This window comes from Rattus norvegicus, chromosome 3 (genome assembly GCF_021556685.1).
Source record: "Rattus norvegicus strain SHRSP/BbbUtx chromosome 3, alternate assembly SHRSP_T2T, whole genome shotgun sequence".
In the NCBI taxonomy this organism is placed as follows: Eukaryota; Metazoa; Chordata; class Mammalia; order Rodentia; family Muridae; genus Rattus; species Rattus norvegicus.
In genome coordinates this window covers 105,214,472-105,235,038 of record NC_141536.1, presented here as the reverse complement: position 1 = coordinate 105,235,038, position 20,567 = coordinate 105,214,472, and the positions used below count along the sequence as shown (strand labels likewise).

At 45.1% G+C, this 20,567-nt stretch overlaps 1 long non-coding RNA gene across 5 annotated transcripts; it reads right to left on the bottom strand.

Moving 5' to 3' along the window:
• Nucleotides 1–1,877: 1,877 nt before the first annotated feature.
• LOC102548045 (uncharacterized) lies at nt 1,878–20,563 on the bottom strand. Of its 5 annotated transcripts, XR_015684551.1 has the most exons (5): nt 20,225–20,394; nt 15,557–15,682; nt 12,114–12,194; nt 4,071–4,169; nt 1,878–2,215 (listed from the first exon to the last, which is right to left on the bottom strand). It is a non-coding gene; the product is annotated as an uncharacterized LOC102548045 (long non-coding RNA). The 5 variants fall into 5 exon arrangements; XR_015684552.1 differs by lacking the exon at nt 4,071–4,169 and having other exon boundaries at nt 20,225–20,563; XR_015684550.1 differs by lacking the exon at nt 1,878–2,215 and having other exon boundaries at nt 3,439–4,169.
• Nucleotides 20,564–20,567: the final 4 nt, after the last annotated feature.

Below are 20,567 nucleotides of genomic sequence, written 5' to 3'. Positions count from 1 at the left end.
TCTCAGCAACATGAGACAGACATGAAAAACATTGAGGTCAACAAAACAATTTTGTAGGACTAGAGAGATGACTTAGCGGTTGAGAGCATTGAATGGTCTGCTTTTCCAGAGGACATGAGTTCAATCCCCAGCACCCACATGGCGCCTCACAACTGTCTGTAACTCTAAGGTCTGACATCCTCACATAGGCATACATATAGGCAAAACACCATTGCACATAAACAAACCTTTTTCTTTGTGTGGGTTATAATTATCGATAAATTGACACATTAGAAAGGAGGCAGGGATTTATAAACTATTAATTCGTTAGGACATTTCAGTCCCGTTGCATGTGAATAAAGGACATGTTTTTATGAAAATCAATATATTTCTTTAAAAAAATCTTTTTAAAGTAACTTGGTTACTTTTAAAGTAAGTTAGACTTACCAAGTCTCCAAGATGGATTACAGGTGTCTGTGGTGGGCCTGGAACTTGCTATGTAGATGAGGCCAGGCTTCCATGCACAGGGCTCTGCCTGCCTCTGCCTCCCCGGTGTTGTGATTTAAGGCATGTGTCACTACGCCTGGCCACTTTCACATTTTTACAACTCTCTTGAACGTTGCTTTATAGAAGACAGCTGGAGGCTTACTTTCGCTGGCACTGTGTTCCTTCGGTCAAAATATATAAAGAAAATCTGGCATCATGTAGATATGTGGTTGGAAAATAGAAGAGTATTTTAGTAGTCTTTCGGATCATCGTGGCTATTTTTTGTACTACACCAAATCTCAACAAGTGCTAAGTGGAAGTTGCAATGCAGACTATAAAACGTTATTACTAGCCGGGAGGGGGTGGCAGCGGCGCAGGCCTTCAATCTTAACCCTGAGGAGGTAGAGACAGGCGGCTCTCAGAGTTCAAGATGGGTTAAGTCTACAGAGTGAATTCCAGGACAGCCAGAGCTACAAAGAAAAACCATGTCTCAAAACAAACAAACAAAAACCAAAAACAGAAAAAAGCACAAAAACAACAAACCAAACCAACCAACCAACCAACCAACCAGAAAAAGCCATACCCCATTATTACTCTATCAATGAACTTTCCATACTTCCTTGATTAAAGTCACCGTCTACCTTGCTCTTGGGAAGGCGTTTTTATCTACGTATGATTTTGTAACATCCTGTTTTAGCTATTAGGAAAATATTGACTTAGTGGCATGCATAATTCCAAATATTAATACATTTAGTGGTGCAATATAACAATTGTACTTGGGAATACCAGAAACAGTTTAAGCAAACCCTGGGAAATCAATCAAGTTCATAATATAGCGGACACAGGTTATTCCAAATTCTATTTTTACTTGAGAGGTCAGACTTTTATCATTGGCACCAGATGTCAGTTTTCCTTAAAGTGACAGGGACACCTGGTTCACATTTGAGAAAACGCCTGCCAAGTTGTCAAGCCTGTGTGACAATGGCTTTATGTCGTTATTCTTCAAGTGAGGATAATGTCCCACAGCAAAGGTGGCTGGCTCAGGTCACAGCCCAGTCACTCAAGAGGTTTCCCCAAAGGACAGTCACACTTCTGTGTGCAGTAGAGTGCTTTACAGTCCTCTGCCACTGAGAATGCTGGAAGGAGCTGTGCCTAGGTGTCGTTTGTGATTTAGTATAGTGTAGCACGGTTTTTGCTTGTGAACATGTTCTTCAGTGAACCTGGGGCTTGCTCCCTTTTCTTCCCTTCCTCTCTTAAACTCACAGTCCCCGTGTTGCTGCTTCCTTCACACTACTTGTTTGTACCACTGGTGCAAACGTCAGAGCCATTTAAAAGGCAGAACAGACACCTTAGTATCGTGAAAATAATTTTGACTTTGTGAAGTCTCTGAAAAGGTCTGCAAACTTTTTTTTAAAAGATTTATTTATTTCTTATAGATGAGTACACTGTAGCTGTCTTCAGACACACCAGAAGAGGGCATCAGATCCCATTACAGATAGTTGTGAGCCACCATGTGGTTGCTGGGATTTGAACTCAGGACCTCTGGAAGAGCAGTCAGTGCTCTTAACCACTGAGCCATCCCTCCAGCCCCAGGTCTGCGAAGTTAATATAAGATTGGAAACTTTGAAACTTCCACAGGAAAACACTTCCAGATGTAGGACTAGGCAAAGACCTTCTGAATGGGCCTCCAGGAGCTCCGATAACCAGTCTGAACTGACATCTTGGATCCATTCCATCGCTGAAAGGGCTTCTTCATAGAAAAAGAAACGGATGCCAGTGTGAAGGGACAGTGTGTGTGTATGTGTATGGGGGTGTTAGTGTGTGTAGGGGTTACCAGCTATATGCATCTGACAGGGGACTAATATCCAGATTATATGCAGAATTCAGAGGCTGGAGTCATAGCTCAATAGTTAAGAGCACTGACTACTTTCCCAGAGGATCCAGTTTCGGTTCCCAGTATCCACATGGCCCCTCACAGCTACCTGTCTCAGGGCTTCTGAGAGCACCAGGCATGCCTGTGGTGCAGAGACACACATGCAGACAAAACACTCATACATTTTTAAATAAGATTTTAAAAAAGAATTTAAAAGGTTAAACACCAAGGTAACAAATAACCCAACCAATAAATGAGTGAATGGACTGAACACTGAGTTCTCAAAAGGAAAAAGTATAAATAGCCAATAAACACATGAAAGGGGGCAGGGAGGGCTGGAGAGATGGCTCAGTGGCTAAGAACATTTGCTCTTGCAGTAGACCTGAGTTTCATCTCCATGGATTTACAGTTGTAACTCCAGTTCCAGGGGATCCAGCATTCTCTTCTAGCCTCTGTGGACATCAGGCACATACACAGTGCACATATAGACACTCAGCCAAACATTCATATACATAAAATAAAAATAAATCTTTAAAGATAAATAAATAATTTAAAAATTATTGAAATATAAAAAATAATACAATAGGAGAGGGTGTTTATCCTTATCCATCAGGCAAAAGCAAGCCAAATAACACCCTCATTTACCCAGTTAGGATAACCATCATCAAGAAAGAGAATATCAAGCTGGCGTGCTGGTACGCACTTCTAGTCCCAGCACTCAGGAGCAGAGGCAGGTGGATTTCTGTGAGTACCGGGATAGCTAGGGCTACACACAGAGACCCTGTCTTAGAAGAAGAAGAAGAAGAAGAAGAAGAAGAAGAAGAAGAAGAAGAAGAAGAAGAAGAAGAAGAAGAAGAAGAAGAGGAGGAGGAGGAGGAGGAGGAGGAGGAGGAGGAGGAGGAGGAGGAGGAGGAGGAGGAGGAGGAGGAGGAGAAAGAGAAGGAGAAGAAGAAGAAGGAGAAGAAGAAGAAGGAGAAGAAGAAGAAGGAGAAGAAGAAGGAGAAGGAGGAGGAGGAAAGGAAGAAGGGGGAGGGGGGGTGAAAGGAGGAGGAAGTTATGGACCTAACTTGAGATCATAAGCCAAACCTAAAGACCAATTTCACACAAGAACTTGTATTAGGGTTCTCTAAAGGAACAGAACTGATAAAATGGATTGTCTTACAGGATTTGGTCCAGGGAGTCCAAGCAGCAATGGCTGCCTCATGTTGTAGAGGCTGTGAATCTAGTTCAGTCTACAGGCTAGAATCCTTGCAGTCATGATCTGTCTCTGATGGTCTAAAGGAGTCCTGAGGGAGCTGCTGGTATTCAGTCACGTTGAAATGCCGGAGATGCTGGTTCTAAAGTTGGTGAAGGACTGGTGCAGCAGCAGGATAGATGGATTTGCCAGCAAGAGTGAGAGCAAGCAGGCAAGAAGCAGTGCTTCCTTCTCCACGGTCTCTTATGTGGGCTGCCATCAGCAGGTGTGGCCCAGATTTAGAGTGGGTCTTCCTACTCCAAATGATCTGATTTAGAGCATCCCCGAACCACAAGCCCAACAGCTTGGTTTTAGTTAATACCAGATGTAGTCAAGTTAACAACCAAAATTACCCATCACAGGGATCTAGATTTTTAAAAAAGAAAGGAAAGTGGAAGAGGAGGAAGGAGACCAACAAGAGAGGAGAGACGGAGCAAGAGAGGACAATGGAGGCTAAACACCATCAAAGTATAGTAACGACATGTGTGAAAATGTCACCTTAAAATCCATTTTTTGGTACCATCAAAGTATGCTAACAGGGCCATGGTGACGGCTGAGCAGGTAAAGCTGCTGCTACTTGAAGACCTGAGATGATCCCTGGAAGGAGAGGAGAGAACCCAGTCCCACCAGTTACTAATACACACACACACACACACACACACACACACACACACACACACACACACACGTGTGCACACATGCACAAGATAAGCTGTAAAGTGCACTAAAGATGCACTAGTAAGACAAAGTGCGAAAGACAAGAGATCAATGGCAGCTGTGCCAATAAAAAGCTACGTATGTGGCCAGTTTCTAAACCTAATTCTATTTTCATATCTGTTACATTCAAACTACTGTGGAAGTTGGAATAGGAATAGCTCCCATAGGCTCATATACTTGAATACTTGGTCACCAGGGAATGACCCTACTTGAGAAGATTTAGGAAGTGTGGCTTTATTGGAATAGGTTGAAGGAAGGTTTGGGAATGGGCTTTGGGACTTTTAAAGACCAAGTCCAGTGTCTCTCTCTTCCCCATGCTTGTGGATCCGATGTAGAACTCTCAGCTACTTTTTTTTTTTTATTAACTTGAGTATTTCTTATATACATTTCAAGTGTTATTCCCTTTCCCGGTTTCCGGGCAAACATCCCCCTCCCCCCTCCCCTTCCTTATGGGTGTTCCCCTCCCAACCCTCCCCCCATTGCCGCCCTCCCCCCATAGTCTAGTTCACTGGGGGTTCAGTCTTAGCAGGACCCAGGGCTTCCCCTTCCACTGGTGCTCTTACTAGGATATTCATTGCTACATATGGGGTCAGAGTCCAGGGTCAGTTCATGTATAGTCTTTAGGTAGTGGCTTAGTCCCTGGAAGCTCTGGTTGCTTGACATTGTTGTACTTTTGGGGTCTCGAGCCCCTTCAAGCTCTTCCAGTTCTTTCTCTGATTCCTTCAACGGGGGACCTATTCTCAGTTCAGTGGTTTGCTGCTGGCATTCGCCTCTGTATTTGCTGTATTCTGGCTGTGTCTCTCAGGAGCGATCTACATCCGGCTCCTGTCGGTCTGCACTTCTTTGCTTCATCCATCTTGTCTAATTGGGTGGCTGTATATGTATGGGCCACATGTGGGGCAGGCTCTGAATGGGTGTTCCTTCAGTCTCCGTTTTAATCTTTGCCTCTCCCTTCCCTGCCAAGGGTATTCTTTTTCCTCATTTAAAGAAGGAGTGAAGCATTCACATTTTGATCATCCATCTTGAGTTTCGTTTGTTCTAGGCATCTAGGGTAATTCAAGCATTTGGGCTAATAGCCACTTATCAATGAGTGCATACCATGTATGTCTTTCTGTGATTGGGTTAGCTCACTCAGGATGATATTTTCCAGTTCCAACCATTTGCCTACGAATTTCATAAACTCGTTGTTTTTGATAGCTGAGTAATATTCCATTGTGTAGATGTACCACATTTTCTGTATCCATTCCTCTGTTGAAGGGCATCTGGGTTCTTTCCATTTTCTGGCTATTATAAATAAGGCTGCGATGAACATAGTGGAGCACGTGTCTCTTTTATATGTTGAGGCATCTTTTGGGTATATGCCCAAGAGAGGTATAGCTGGATCCTCAGGCAGTTCAATGTCCAATTTTCCGAGGAACCTCCAGACTGATTTCCAGAATGGTTTTACCAGTCTGCAATCCCACCAACAATGGAGGAGTGTTCCTCTTTCTCCACATCCTCGCCAGCATCTGCTGTCACCTGAGTTTTTGATCTTAGCCATTCTCACTGGTGTGAGGTGAAATCTCAGGGTTGTTTTGATTTGCATTTCCCTTATGACTAAAGATGTTGAACATTTCTTTAGGTGTTTCTCAGCCATTCGGCATTCCTCAGCTGTGAATTCTTTGTTTAGCTCTGAACCCCATTTTTTAATAGGGTTATTTGTTTCCCTGCGGTCTAACTTCTTGAGTTCTTTGTATATTTTGGATATAAGGCCTCTATCTGTTGTAGGATTGGTAAAGATCTTTTCCCAATCTGTTGGTTGCCGTTTTGTCCTAACCACAGTGTCCTTTGCCTTACAGAAGCTTTGCAGTTTTATGAGATCCCATTTGTCGATTCTTGATCTTAGAGCATAAGCCATTGGTGTTTTGTTCAGGAAATTTTTTCCAGTGCCCATGTGTTCCAGATGCTTCCCTAGTTTTTCTTCTATTAGTTTGAGTGTATCTGGTTTGATGTGGAGGTCCTTGATCCACTTGGACTTAAGCTTTGTACAGGGTGGTAAGGATGGATCGATCTGCATTCTTCTACATGTTGCCCTCCAGTTGAACCAGCACCATTTGCTGAAAATGCTATCTTTTTTCCATTGGATGGTTTTGGCTCCTTTGTCAAAAATCAAGTGACCATAGGTGTGTGGGTTCATTTCTGGGTCTTCAATTCTATTCCATTGATCTGTCTGTCTCTGTACCAATACCATGCAGTTTTTATCACTATTGCTCTGTAATACTGCTTGAGTTCAGGGATAGTGATTCCCCCTGAAGTCCTTTTATTGTTGAGGATAGCTTTAGCTATCCTGGGTTTTTTGTTATTCCAGATGAATTTTCAAATTGTTCTGTCTAACTCTTTGAAGAATTGGATTGGTATTTTGATGGGGATTGCATTGAATCTGTAGATTGCTTTTGGTAAAATGGCCATTTTTACTATATTAATCCTGCCAATCCATGAGCATGGGAGATCTTTCCATCTTCTGAGGTCTTCTTCAATTTCTTTCCTCAGTGTCTTGAAGTTCTTATTGTACAGATCTTTTACTTGCTTGGTTAAAGTCACACCGAGGTACTTTATATTATTTGGGTCTATTATGAGGGGTGTCATTTCCCTAATTTCTTTCTCGGCTTGTTTCTCTTTTGTATAGAGGAAGGCAACTGATTTATTTGAGTTAATTTTATACCCAGCCACTTTGCTGAAGTTGTTTATCAGCTTTAGTAGTTCTCTGGTGGAACTTTTGGGATCACTTAAATATACTATCATGTCATCTGCAAATAGTGATATTTTGACCTCTTCTTTTCCGATCTGTATCCCCTTGATCTCCTTTTGTTGTCTGATTGCTCTGGCTAGAACTTCAAGAACTATATTGAATAAGTAGGGAGAAAGTGGGCAGCCTTGTCTAGTCCCTGATTTTAGTGGGATTGCTTCAAGTTTCTCTCCATTTAGTTTAATGTTAGCAACTGGTTTGCTGTATATGGCTTGTACTATGTTTAGGTATGGGCCTTGAATTCCTATTCTTTCCAGGACTTTTATCATGAAGGGGTGTTGAATTTTGTCAAATGCTTTCTCAGCATCTAATGAAATGATCATGTGGTTCTGTTCTTTCAGTTTGTTTATATAATGGATCACGTTGATGGTTTTCCGTATATTAAACCATCCCTGCATGCCTGGGATGAAGCCTACTTGATCATGGTGGATGATTGTTTTGATGTGCTCTTGAATTCGGTTTGCCAGAATTTTATTGAGTATTTTTGCGTCGATACTCATAAGGGAAATTGGTCTGAAGTTCTCTTTCTATGTTGTGTCTTTGTGTGGTTTAGGTATAAGAGTAATTGTGGCTTCGTAGAAGGAATTCGTTAGGGCTCCATCTGTTTCAATTTTGTGGAATAGTTTGGATAATATTGGTATGAGGTCTTCTATGAAGGTTTGATAGAATTCTGCACTAAACCCGTCTGGACCTGGGCTCTTTTTGGTTGGGAGACCTTTAATGACTGCTTCTATTTCCTTAGGAGTTATGGGGTTGTTTAACTGGTTTATCTGTTCCTGATTTAACTTCGATACCTGGTATCTGTCTAGGAAATTGTCCATTTCCTGAAGATTTTCAAGTTTTGTTGAATATAGGTTTTTATAGTAAGATCTGATGATTTTTTGAATTTCCTCTGAATCTGTAGTTATGTCTCCCTTTTCATTTCTGATTTTGTTAATTTGGACGCACTCTCTGTGTCCTCTCGTTAGTCTGGCTAAGGGTTTATCTATCTTGTTGATTTTCTCAAAGAACCAACTTTTGGTTCTGTTGATTCTTTCTATGGTCCTTTTTGTTTCTACTTGGTTGATTTCAGCTCTGAGTTTGATTATTTCCTGCCTTCTACTCCTCCTGGGTGTATTTGCTTCTTTTTGTTCTAGAGCTTTTAGGTGTGCTGTCAAGCTGCTGACATATGCTCTTTCCTGTTTCTTTCTGCAGGCACTCAGCGCTATGAGTTTTCCTCTTAGCACAGCTTTCATTGTGTCCCATAAGTTTGGGTATGTTGTACCTTCATTTTCATTAAATTCTAAAAAGTTTTTAATTTCTTTCTTTATTTCTTCCTTGACCAGGTTATCATTGAGTAGAGCATTGTTCAATTTCCACGTATATGTGGGCATTCTTCCCTTATTGTTATTGAAGACCAGTTTTAGGCCGTGGTGGTCCGATAGCACGCATGGGATTATTTCTATCTTTCTGTACCTGTTGAGGCCCGTTTTTTGACCAATTATATGGTCAATTTTGGAGAAAGTACCATGAGGAGGTGAGAAGAAGGTATATCCTTTTGCTTTAGGATAGAATGTTCTATAAATATCCGTTAAGTCCATTTGGCTTATGACTTCTCTTAGTCTGTCGACATCACTGTTTAATTTCTGTTTCCATGATCTGTCCATTGATGAGAGTGGGGTGTTGAAATCTCCCACTATTATTGTGTGAGGTGCAATGTGTGTTTTGAGCTTTAGTAAGGTTTCTTTTACGTATGTAGGTGCCCTTGTATTTGGGGCATAGATATTTAGGATTGAGAGTTCATCTTGGTGGATTTTTCCTTTGATGAATATGAAGTGTCCTTCCTTATCTTTTTTGATGACTTTTAGTTGGAAATTGATTTTATTTGATATTAGAATGGCTACTCCAGCTTGCTTCTTCTGACCATTTGCTTGGAAAGTTGTTTTCCAGCCTTTCACTCTGAGGTAGTGTTTGTCTTTGTCTCTGAGGTGTGTTTCCTGTAGGCAGCAGAATGCAGGGTCCTCGTTGCGTATCCAGTTTGTTAATCTATGTCTTTTTATTGGGGAGTTGAGGCCATTGATATTGAGAGATATTAAGGAATAGTGGTTATTGCTTCCCGTTATATTCATATTTGGATGTGAGGTTATGTTTGTGTGCTTTCATTCTCTTTGTTTTGTTGCCAAGACGATTAGTTTCTTGCTTCTTCTACGGTATAGCTTGCCTCCTTATGTTGGGCTTTACCATTTATTATCCTTTGTAGTGCTGGATTTGTAGAAAGATATTGTGTAAATTTGGTTTTGTCATGGAATATCTTGGTTTCTCCATCAATGTTAATTGAGAGTTTTGCTGGATACAGTAACCTGGGCTGGCATTTGTGTTCTCTTAGGGTCTGTATGACATCAGTCCAGGATCTTCTGGCCTTCATAGTTTCTGGCGAGAAGTCTGGTGTGATTCTGATAGGTCTGCCTTTATATGTTACTTGACCTTTTTCCCTTACTGCTTTTAATATTCTTTCTTTATTTTGTGCGTTTGGTGTTTTGACAATTATGTGACGGGAGGTGTTTCTTTTCTGGTCCAATCTATTTGGAGTTCTGTAGGCTTCTTGTATGTCTATGGGTATCTCTTTTTTTAGGTTAGGGAAGTTTTCTTCTATGATTTTGTTGAAGATATTTACTGGTCCTTTGAGCTGGGAGTCTTCACTCTCTTCTATACCTATTATCCTTAGGTTTGATCTTCTCATTGAGTCCTGGATTTCCTGTATGTTTTGGACCAGTAGCTTTTTCTGCTTCACATTATCTTTGACAGTTGAGTCAATGATTTCTATGGAATCTTCTGCTCCTGAGATTCTCTCTTCCATCTCTTGTATTCTGTTGATGAAGCTTGTATCTACAGCTCCTTGTCTCTTCTTTTGGTTTTCTATATCCAGGGTTGTTTCCATGTGTTCTTTCTTGATTGCTTCTATTTCCATTTTTAATTCCTTCAACTGTTTGATTGTGTTTTCCTGGAATTCTTTCAGGGATTTTTGTGTCTCCTCTCTATGGGCTTCTACTTGTTTATTTATGTTTTCCTGGAATTCTTTCAGGGATTTTTGTGTCTCCTCTCTATGGGCTTCTACTTGTTTATTTATGTTTTCCTGGAATTCTTTCAGGCATTTTTGCGATTCCTCTCTGTAGGCTTCTACTTGTTCTCTAAGGGAGTTCTTCACGTCTTTCTTGAAGTCCTCCAGCATCATGATCAAAAATGATTTTGAAACTAGATCTTGCTTTTCTGGTGTGTTTGGATATTCCATGTTTGTTTTGATGGGAGAATTGGGCTCCGATGGTGCCATGTAGTCTTGGTTTCTGTTGCTTGGGTTCCTGCGCTTGCCTCTCGCCATCAGATTATCTCTAGTGTTACTTTGTTCTGCTATTTCTGACAGTGGCTAGACTGTCCTATAAGCCTGTGTGTCAGGAGTGCTGTAGACCTGTTTTCCTCTCTTTCAGTCAGTTATGAGGACAGAGTGTTTTGCTTTCGGGCGTGTAGTTTTTCCTCTCTACAGGTCTTCAGCTGTTCCTGTGGGCCTGTGTCTTGAGTTCACCAGGCAGCTTTCTTGCAGTAGAAAAGTTGGTCTTACCTGTGGTCCCGAGGCTCAAGTTCGCTCGTGGGGTGCTGCCCACGGGCTCTCTGCAGCGGCAGCAACCAGGAAGACCTGTGCCGCCCCTTCCGGGAACTTCAGTGCACCAGGGTTCCAGATGGTCTTTGGCTTTTTCCTCTGGCGTCCGAGATGTGTGTGCAGAGAGCAGTCTCTTCTGGTTTCCCAGGCTTGTCTGCCTCTCTGAAGGTTTAGCTCTCCCTCCCACGGGATTTGGGTGCAGAGAGAACTCTCAGCTACTTGTCCAGCACCATGTCTGCTTGCCTGCCGCTATAAAAGTAACTTTTATTTTCCTGAAGTAATTGTCTTCCCCAAGGCCTACTGCATCCATCTGCTAACTTAGGCTTAGTCCTGGAAGCTTCTAGTCTCCTACACTCTTATCTAGGCCTATAATGTTTTCAGCCTCTGAGACTTACTGCTGAGTAAGCTTGCCCTGTCCAGCTCTTTCTGAACTCTGGCTGACTGGTTCAGCTCAGCTGTCGGGGTTCCTCTCCACACTGACTTGACTCAATCTGGCTTCTTTCTTTTGGCCTCTCCTGAATTGCTCTGCTTGGCTTCATACTAACTGACAGTATGTTCTAATCTTCTGGCTCCTTCTCATTCTCTAGCTTGTTCTGTCTTCACCTGTCTCTGTAAAACTTTCCTGGTAAAGCCACCTCCTCCCTCCTTCCTTTCTCTGCACCATTCTCTTAAGTAACATCCCTTTCCTCTGTCTTCTCATGAGAGTTGGGAAGATCCTATTCTGTCAAATCTTCCTCTGATTCGTCAGTTTGTCTGTCCACTCAATCAGACATCACTTTCAAACACAGGCGCTTCCTTCTACAAACTGACTTTACCTTCGTTGTGGGGATTAAATGTGTATACTAGGGCACATCTTATTCCAGCAGAGGGATTAAAGGCGTGTGCTAAAGGTGAACCACACCACAACTAGAAACAGGGTTTTTTTTCCTTCTTCAGTAAATAATACAATCTCAGGGTTCACAGTGTGCTCCCTGTGTTTTACAGAGACAGGTAAAGACAGAACAAGTCAAAGAATGAGAACAGGTCAGCAGATTAGCTATCCTGTGCATGCCACCATGCTCCCATCAGGATAACAATGGACTAAACCACAGAGACTGTGAGCCAGCCCCGATTAAATGCTCCCTCTCTGGAAGATTGTTGTGGTCACGGTGCCTTTCCACAGCAATACAGCACTGACTGAAACATTGGCTTAGAGGTCCCCTTTCCAAGAGGAAGGCTCTCCCAAAGCACTCTGACAATGCTATCATGATTTCCCCACTTCTTCGGAGGTACCCATCACTGTTTGAACACTGAATACTTGAATACTGGGGCAAGCAGGAAAGCTAAATGCTAGACACAGCATCCAAGTAATGCTGCTACCTGACAGGAGATTACATCATCATCACGGCCATCCAGTATAGAGGCCTACCCTGAGTGTCTGTTCAGGCACAGGAGTCGCAGCAAATGCAGATGAAGAGCAAGGAAGTCTAGGGATTGGGGAGGCGTCCATCTGTGGAGACAGGTATGAAATGGGAAAGTGCGTAATGTTAATGTCCGCTCAGAAGAACCCACCACAAAGGAGATATTCAACAACCAAGTAGATAGAATGACCTCCATGTCTGACTCAGCAGTCATATGAACAGCCCTGTTGGCCTAGATGGAGGTTATGTACAGGCTTGTAAGTGATGGTAGGGGTGGTCCACCAGAATGGACTCCCATACTGTTGGCACCAGGATCCGGCTTTACAGTTCACCTCCGAACCCAGCGATGATGGTGACATCACTCATAGTCGATAGGGACCTATGCATCTGTTGCCACGACAATGCCATACACTCCCAGCATCCATTTGGTTTACCTCCCACTTTACCAGCGAGCGGTGATGTCACATCGCAGCCTAAATAAAAGACAGACAGACCCTTTCTGACCTTTGCCCCTTCTTCTCTCTTTTCCCCCTTTGTCTCTGCCGCCCGCCCCCTTTGTTCCCTTCCCTCACTATAAACCTCTCGTGCATGGAGCTGCATTGGCCTGGTGTGGTCTGTCTGGATGGGAGCCACAATGCTGTCACAACACACAGCAAAACAGACTTATCTACTACCTTCCAGAACCAAATGGCCATGAGGTAACAAGTTGATTGTTGCACCTGTTTTGCTCTAGAAGCACTGGTGTGTCACTTGACTCAAACTGGAATGTTTTCTGGATATGGGGTTGGCTTTCCACCTGAAATTCAGATCACTTCTGGGATGCTTAGAAAGCATTCACTTGGGGTTGGGGATTTAGCTCAGTGGTAGAGCGCTTGCCTAGCAAGTGCAAGGCCCTGGGTTCGGTCCCCAGCTCCAAAAAAAAAAAAAAAAAAAAAAAAAAGGAAAAAAAAAAAGAAATTATTCACTTGCTGACAAGGGGTCTCACAGAATGGTGCTCTATAGCAAAAGAAGGTGGATGATCACAGAGTCTTCTGGCCTCTTGGACAACTCACTCCTCTGAGGCTACAGATTGCACAGAGCTGAGACAAGAATGGGCCAGCCTCTCTGGAGTGCAGTTAAAGTGCTAAGAAGATGGGCCTCTGCAATCCAGAGGATGTGTACACCCTAATTAATATCTATTATATGCTACCATGGCCCAGCATAAAATCTTAAGAAACCAGAGATGGAAATAAGACTGACGTCATTTACCTACCATTCCCTGTGTTCCTTCAGTTCTAAGTAGGAACCCCCAGGGTTCAGAACTTGGCTTCAGAGTGAGGAAGAGTTCCCCCAAAGGAATAGAATAGCACCCCTATAAAATGTGCTGCTTTCTATCCAGAATCCTTGTAGAAATCAACCAGTAAGCAAGATCAGGAGTCACTTACTGGCAGGTGTAACTGACCCTTGTGCTTTGGAAGAAAGGACTACCATTGTGTGGGGTTGTGGTTTGTTTTGTTTTGGTTATTAGAGATAGGGTTTCTCTCTGTAGCTCTGGCTGCCCTGAACTTGCTCTATAGATCAGGCTGGCCTCGAACTTACAGAGATCAGAAGCATGTGCACCACTTCCAGCAGACTGCCATCATGTAACAGAGTAAGGAAACTGTACTTGGCATCCGGGGGATCCACCGTGCTGCCTCTTGGTATGCCCTTGCCTGATTTTGATGCAAGCTAGGTATATGCATGGTTGGAAAGGTAACCCATCTAGACAGGCAGCAGTCACACTGAAGGTAAAAACTCGAAATGGACAATAGAGGACAGAGATGGGAAAGAAATATCTGTTGTGACACTAAGGTTGACTGTGGTGGTGGGACCATTAGCTCATCCATTTAAATGTTGTAAGTTTCCCAGAGGAAAATGCCAGCACTGTGAAGGAGTTAGTCCTTGTAGAAGGGACTTACTCTGAGAAGGGAGACGCTGCAGGTGGACCCTTGGTCTTGTCTTTAGGACTAAGTTCTCGGGAGTGTTGGCTGCTAGGGGCTGGTGACTGAGTTTCCCCTAGAGACTTCCTTCAGCTGCCAAACAGAACTGCCTTACCCAGCTTCAAGACCCATCTCAAAGGTACAGAACTCTTTATTCAGTAGAGGGTCGCTTCGCACGGACATCCCAGCCCCAGAGCCCCCTGTTTAAGTTACTATTCCATTGCTGTGAAGAGACACCATAACCAAGGCAACTCTTACAAAGGAAATCATTTAATTGGGGACTTTCTTACAGTTTTAGAGGTTTAGTCCATTATCATCATGGTGGGAGCATGGTGCTAGAGCAGTAGCTGAGAGTTTTACTACATGATCCACAGATTGGCAGGAAGAGAGAAGGGGGAGAGAGAGAGAGAGAGAGAGAGAGAGAGAGAGAGAGAGAGAGAGAGAGAGAGAGAGAGAGAGAGAGAGAGAGAGAGAGAGAGAGAGAGAGGCTTTGAAACCTAAACCCAACTCCAGGGACATACTTCCTCTAACAAGGCCACACCCACTCCAGCAGGGCCACACCCACTCCAACAAGGCCACACCCACTCCAGCAAGGCCACACCCACTCCAGCAAGGACACACCTACTCCAACAAGGACATACCTCCAGATCCTTCCAAACAGTTCAGCAACTGAGGACTAAGCATGCAAATATACAGACCCATGAGGGCAATCTCATTCAAACCACCACTGTCTATGGAGGCATTCTGGGTTGTGGCCATATCATTGATAATTTCTTTCTCAGTTTTGTCCTGATATACTCCCACTTTAGAAGTGTTTTCTCTGAAAGGAGACCCTCCCCATACACTCCCAGCCCCAAGGTCATCTCTATTTCTGGCATCTGGGACCCAGAGAATAAGAGCCGCCCTTATGCAGGTAGAGCTTCTGGATGCCGGTGCTTTCTCTCCTGCTCCAACAACATGTTGCATGTCTCCTGCACCCTGGCTGATATCTAGCAAATGCTCTCCAGTTCACGCACTCCCTGCAATGAAGCAACGCAGACAGAAATACACAAGTATTATCTCAGATGTGGCCTAATGATACAGAGAGGGAGAATGGGGCACTAGTTCGAGGGCACTGGCTGCTCCTGGTACCAAAGAGTGAAGATCTGAAGACGGTCCAAACTGCCTAACTGCCTTGTCCTCTCCTCACTCTCACTCTGGATCCTGATTCCAAGGGTCTGGGTGCAGCAGGGAACGTGTCTGTTGGCAGGCGGTTCTGATGGAATTGCAAGATGAGGGACTGCGAGGCTCACAGGCATCCCAGCCCAGCAACTCAAGAGTGTCCGCTTTTATTGGCAGCTCTGTCTTTTGACTCAGATGGAGCTGGCTGTCAGCAAAATCCCTGTTTTATTCACACATGAGTCTGCTAAGCCGACACTTCCCCCATCCCGTCCCTGTACAGCCTGTGTCTTGGAGCCAAGCCTGGATCCCTCAATGAAGCCCTTTCATCTTACCTTGTGGGTTTGGGCTGTTGCTCCAGCAGAGAAGGTTGCATTTGGTCCCAATTCTCTCCAAATATTCCCATAATGACTAGCTTCCTGCTAGTCACACAACCAAGAGGCCGTGGTTTCCCTAGGGCCCTAATTTAAAAAAAAAAAAAAAGCTGGAGGTGGACCAAATTAGGAATAAAGACAGAAGCAATCGATCCCACCTAGGACACTTCATATGTGTGATGCACTGTGCTTCACAGACAGACATCAACTAACTTATTCTCATCGTCCATAGGAAAACAGGCCCCTTTTACAGATATATAAACAGAGGCAGAAAAGCTAAGTGACCATGTCTAAAAAATACATGCTGAGTCAAGTGTCAGGTTTTTTCTGTCATCTGTCGCTCTCACTCCTAAGGTGACCATCTCTCAGAGACAGGGTTGGCCCTCCTGATGGGAGTGGGATTTTTAGAACTAGACGGATTGGGACATGACTAGGCTTATTAGATCACTGAGCTGTCCTTTTGCTGGGACCTGGGACTATCACCTAGGTTCCTTGAGCATAGACCAGATTAAGTTTGATCCAAAATGACACCTCAAAAGGAAACTTACAGCCAGGAGTGGTGGCACACACTTTATCCTAGCACGGAGCAGCCAGAGGCAGGTGGATCTCTGTGAGTTCAGGGCCAACCTGATCTATATAGTGAGTTCCAGGGTGGCCAGGGCCTTACAGCGGAGATATTCTGTCTCAAAACCAAAACCAAAAACATATCTGAGGCTCTTTCTGTTCCTTTCCACGGGGACATTCCAGGTGGTTCTCCTGTATTGCAGAGGGCTGGGCGGGGAGGACAAGCAAACATGTAACTCCTGGGATTCCAGAGAACTTTTAGTTACTCATTTATTTGTTTTTGAGGCAGAATCTTATGTAGCCAAGGCTGCCTTCAAACTTGTGATCCTCCTGCTTCAGTTTCTTGAGTGTTAGGACTACACGCATATGCCATTATTCCTGGCTACAGAGAACTCTCTTTTTATTTAATTTAATATAATTTAATTTTTTTTATTTTAATTTTTGAGTGAGAGCCTCACTCTGTGGCCCAAGCTGGCTACCAATTTGTGGCAATCTCCCTGCCTTGTGAATTCTGGGATTATAGGCAATGAACGGTTCCAGTTTCAGATGAGGCTTGAAGCTTCTTGGTTGCTTTAGTTCCTTGGCACCGTTTCCATCTTTTGCCTCTGCCTCCACTCACACTCAGCCCCCAGCACTGCAGTGGGCAGCTAATGGAGTTGCAGCTGATGCACAGCTGGACAGTGATTGCCCTGGGTCCTCATCCTCATATCTGTCCTATCCGCTGTGGGGGTTGAGCTGAGACACACACGGAAAGCTGTGGTTTGTTAATAATTTGAGCCACAGTGCTGGTATCTGTGTGAGACAGCAGCTTGGAGACAGCCAATTTCAAGACCATAGTTGAAGCATCTCTAATTTGGTTTGCGCTGGGAAGGTGGGTCCAAGCATCATTGTTTGTGTGTGTGTGTGTGTGTGTGTGTGTGTGTGTGTGTGTGTGTGTAGCAACTCAGTGAAGACATATGTGGAAAGAATGTGTAAAATTATCCCTTGGTATACATGGGGCATTGGCTTCTGGGTCTCCGTATCCACCAGAATCCAAAGATACCCCTTATATAAGGCGGTATAGCTTTTGCATATCGCCTACCATACCTGCCACATTCTGTAAGTCATATGGAGATTCCCTTATGCCTGATATGCAAATGCCATGTAAATACTTATTATCCTGTATTATATAGAAAATACTGACAAGGAAAACATGTCTGCATATTCAGTTCAGATGCCATTTTTAGCCTCAAAAAAAAAAAATCTGTGGTTGGTTGTCGCCACAGATGCAGAAGCCATGGGTTCAGAAGCTAACTCACTGAGAAGGAGTAAGAGGAGAATTGACAGAGATGCCTGTGGTTCCTGCACCGGAGAACCAGAGGCAGAAGGGGGTGTCCTAGGTCAGGCTGTGAGCTTGGGTGGCTGGGACCCAATCTTGGGAGGCAACTGCGGAACATCAGCTCTTTCCCCAAAGCTCCCGCATGTCAAACTCAATGTCACAGATGGCGTATCTACCAGCATCCTCCTAGAGTGGTTGCTTCTGGGTCCACCCCTTCCCCAAGCAAGCTCAGCAACATCCCTATGCTGTAGGATTATCCCCACTATACAGGTGAGAAAGATGAGGTGCAGAAAAGGGTTCGTATCACCAGATAGTCCTCCTTGGTAATTGGTTGGGCTCATAGAGTAGTGTGAGGGAAACAGGCTTCAGAGGATGCAACGATATCTCTCTATCTCAGGAGCAAGGTAGCCGTTGCCCGACCCCAGGCCCCACATACAGTGTGCCTCCCTGTTCCTGAATCCCACTGCATCAAGTAGGAAAATTATCTACCTGGTCCGTAATTCTGCCACCTGAGGATATGAACTTTTCTGGTGAGCAGATGGGAAATCCAGTCACTCCATGGGTCCAGTGCCATGAGTGAGCAGGGGAAGCTGGGACTGGGACCCTCTCCCCCTGCACCCCTGCAGAGACAGCCAGTTAGTAGAAGCCCCTCCCAGTCTGCAGCCCACAGCTCCCACCTGTCAAACTCAGCGCCAAATGACCCAGATCTACCAGGGACCTCCTGGAGTGGCTGATTCCTGAGTCCGCCTCTTTCCCCAGCAGACTCAGCTTTCCAAGGAGCCCAGCAGGGGGCGTTCTTACCCTTCCACTGTCCACCCTGGGGGTTAGATTGGCCGACTGCCAGGAAGCCTTCCAACCAGCAATGCCCAAGAGGCAGTCCAAGGCCAGCTTCCCAAATGTATTCCTGAGACTTCCCTCCTTCAGCCATGGCCACTCTGATATTATTTACATCATGCCCCCCCTCCCCTTTGTCAACTTGATATTTTTAAAACTTAAACTCCAGCGTTCTGGCAATCTTCAGTTTGTTCCCCAAAGAGCTGCCACTAGAGACATGCGCCACCATGCTGGACAATGTGTATGTATTTTTAAAAGAGGAAACCCCTCTTTAGGAAAGGTCTTTCAAATAGTTCGCCACTCTTTTGGCTGGCATCCAGATTTAGCAAAAGAATACTACTGATGTTACAGCCGGAGCCGGTCCAGAAGATGCCATCAATGGGTAAGGTGTAAAGCCTTTCTTCTGTGGGCTTAGGGCCAGAGACTGAAGGAGCAAAGAGTCCAGAAATCTTTGAAGGAGGAACAGAGACATCCCTTCTAGGCTCTCTTCCAGGCCTACGGCTGCAGGCAAGACAGGAAGGAGGAACTTGGATATGGGGACCAGATCCAGATCCGTTGCAGGTGACAGGTGTAGGGCTTTGGGAAGGGGCAGGGATTTCCCTTGCAAAATTCATTCAAACGGAGGTGGAACCTGATCCCAGGGAGACAGCCAGTTGTGCAGGGGCTCCCAGGAGGCTCCTGGGAAGGTCCAAGGATAGAGGGAGGGAGCGGGGAGAGACGTTGAGGGAAGGGTTTGAACCTTCAGTGAAGACCTCCAGTGCACAGCTGCTGTCTCACAGAGGGGAGGCCCTCTGCTGCTAGACTCCACTTGAGTGTTCTTCACGCACAGATCCTGGAGGAGATGGTTCTGAGAGGCAGAAGGAACCCTGCGCTAGCCCCTGTTCGGGGTGTTGCGTCCCTTACGACAGTCCATATCTGTCCCAGAGGTTCAGTTCCAGCCCAGATAGAGCCCAGTCACTTCCTCTTACCTAATGCACTTGGGAGCTTGGGAGCTGTTTCCCTGTGTTTCATTCAGATCTTGCTCTGACTCTGCCCCTTTGGTCTTAGAATTGTTTTTCTGGGGACAATTTCTAAGCTAGCTTCCTCTGAGGAGTTCACTACTTTTATTGCGGGGGAGGGGCTTGTAGCCTAGGCTTGAACTCCTGATGCCTGTCCCTCCACCTTCAAGTGCCACAGCCCTGTAGTTTTTACCTTTTGATTCTCACCAATGCTAACCAATCTGTTCATCTAACCCGTTCTTCCTTGCCACCCCCCCAGCCTCCCCTCCCCCGCACATACACACTCTCCTGTATTGGCTTCTAACTACAGGGGTAGTTCCAGGGCATGGGGAGGGCTTCGTAGTTGTCAGAGGTGGCACAGAGACCCCTAGCGGGACCTACTGCAGAAAGCCAAGGCCTCAGAGGGGAAGGAAATCATGGGTTAAGCTTTTAGCCTCTCCAGCGGGGCTAAGTCATTTGATAAGAGTGCATTAGGTAAGAGGAAGTGACTGGGCTCTATCTGGGCTGGAACTGAACCTCTGGGACAGATATGGACTGTCCCTTCTGCTTCTCAGAACCATCTCCTCCAGGATCTGTGCGTGAAGAACACTCAAGCGGAGTCTAGCAGCAGAGGGCCTCCCCTCTGTGAGGCGGCAGCTGTGCACTGGAGGTCTTCACTGAAGGTTCAAAGACCCAAAGAAGTGTCATGGGTGAGAGGCAGGCATATTGCCTCACCTGGCTCTCATTTTCATGGGGAGGAAGCATTGAGAAAGAGGAGCTGGGTGTTCGAGTAATTTTGCTTATTCAAAACACTCAGTGCCAGCTGTGGCCTGGCCCATCCCTGGCTCCCACCTCTGAGAATGAGCCCACCCTCTGAGGACAGAACCCCTGCTCTCTGGAGGACCGGTTTCCTAAGAGAGCTATTTGTGTTCTCACCTCAGCCCGAGGCTCAGTAACGGCATCTCCCACTGTCCTTCATGATATATCACTTTCGTCCAGCCACTGGGGTAAATCTGAGCAAAGACGACTACCTTTGTGACAGGGATCCTAGTTCCAACACTTCCAAAACTCATAGCCTGCCCCTCCATTCACAGCAGCCCAGAGAGGGAAGCCCAGAGCAGGAAGTGCTGAGGCAGGGGGTGGGGAGGGACTCCCAGGAGGGGAGCCCAGCCCCTTGGGCAGAAACAGCCGTAGCAGCCCCCACTTCGGGTGGGGGCGGAGGCTGATTTACAAGGCAGATCAACTGGGCCTCTGCCTGAAGCTCTGAGTCCTGCTACCG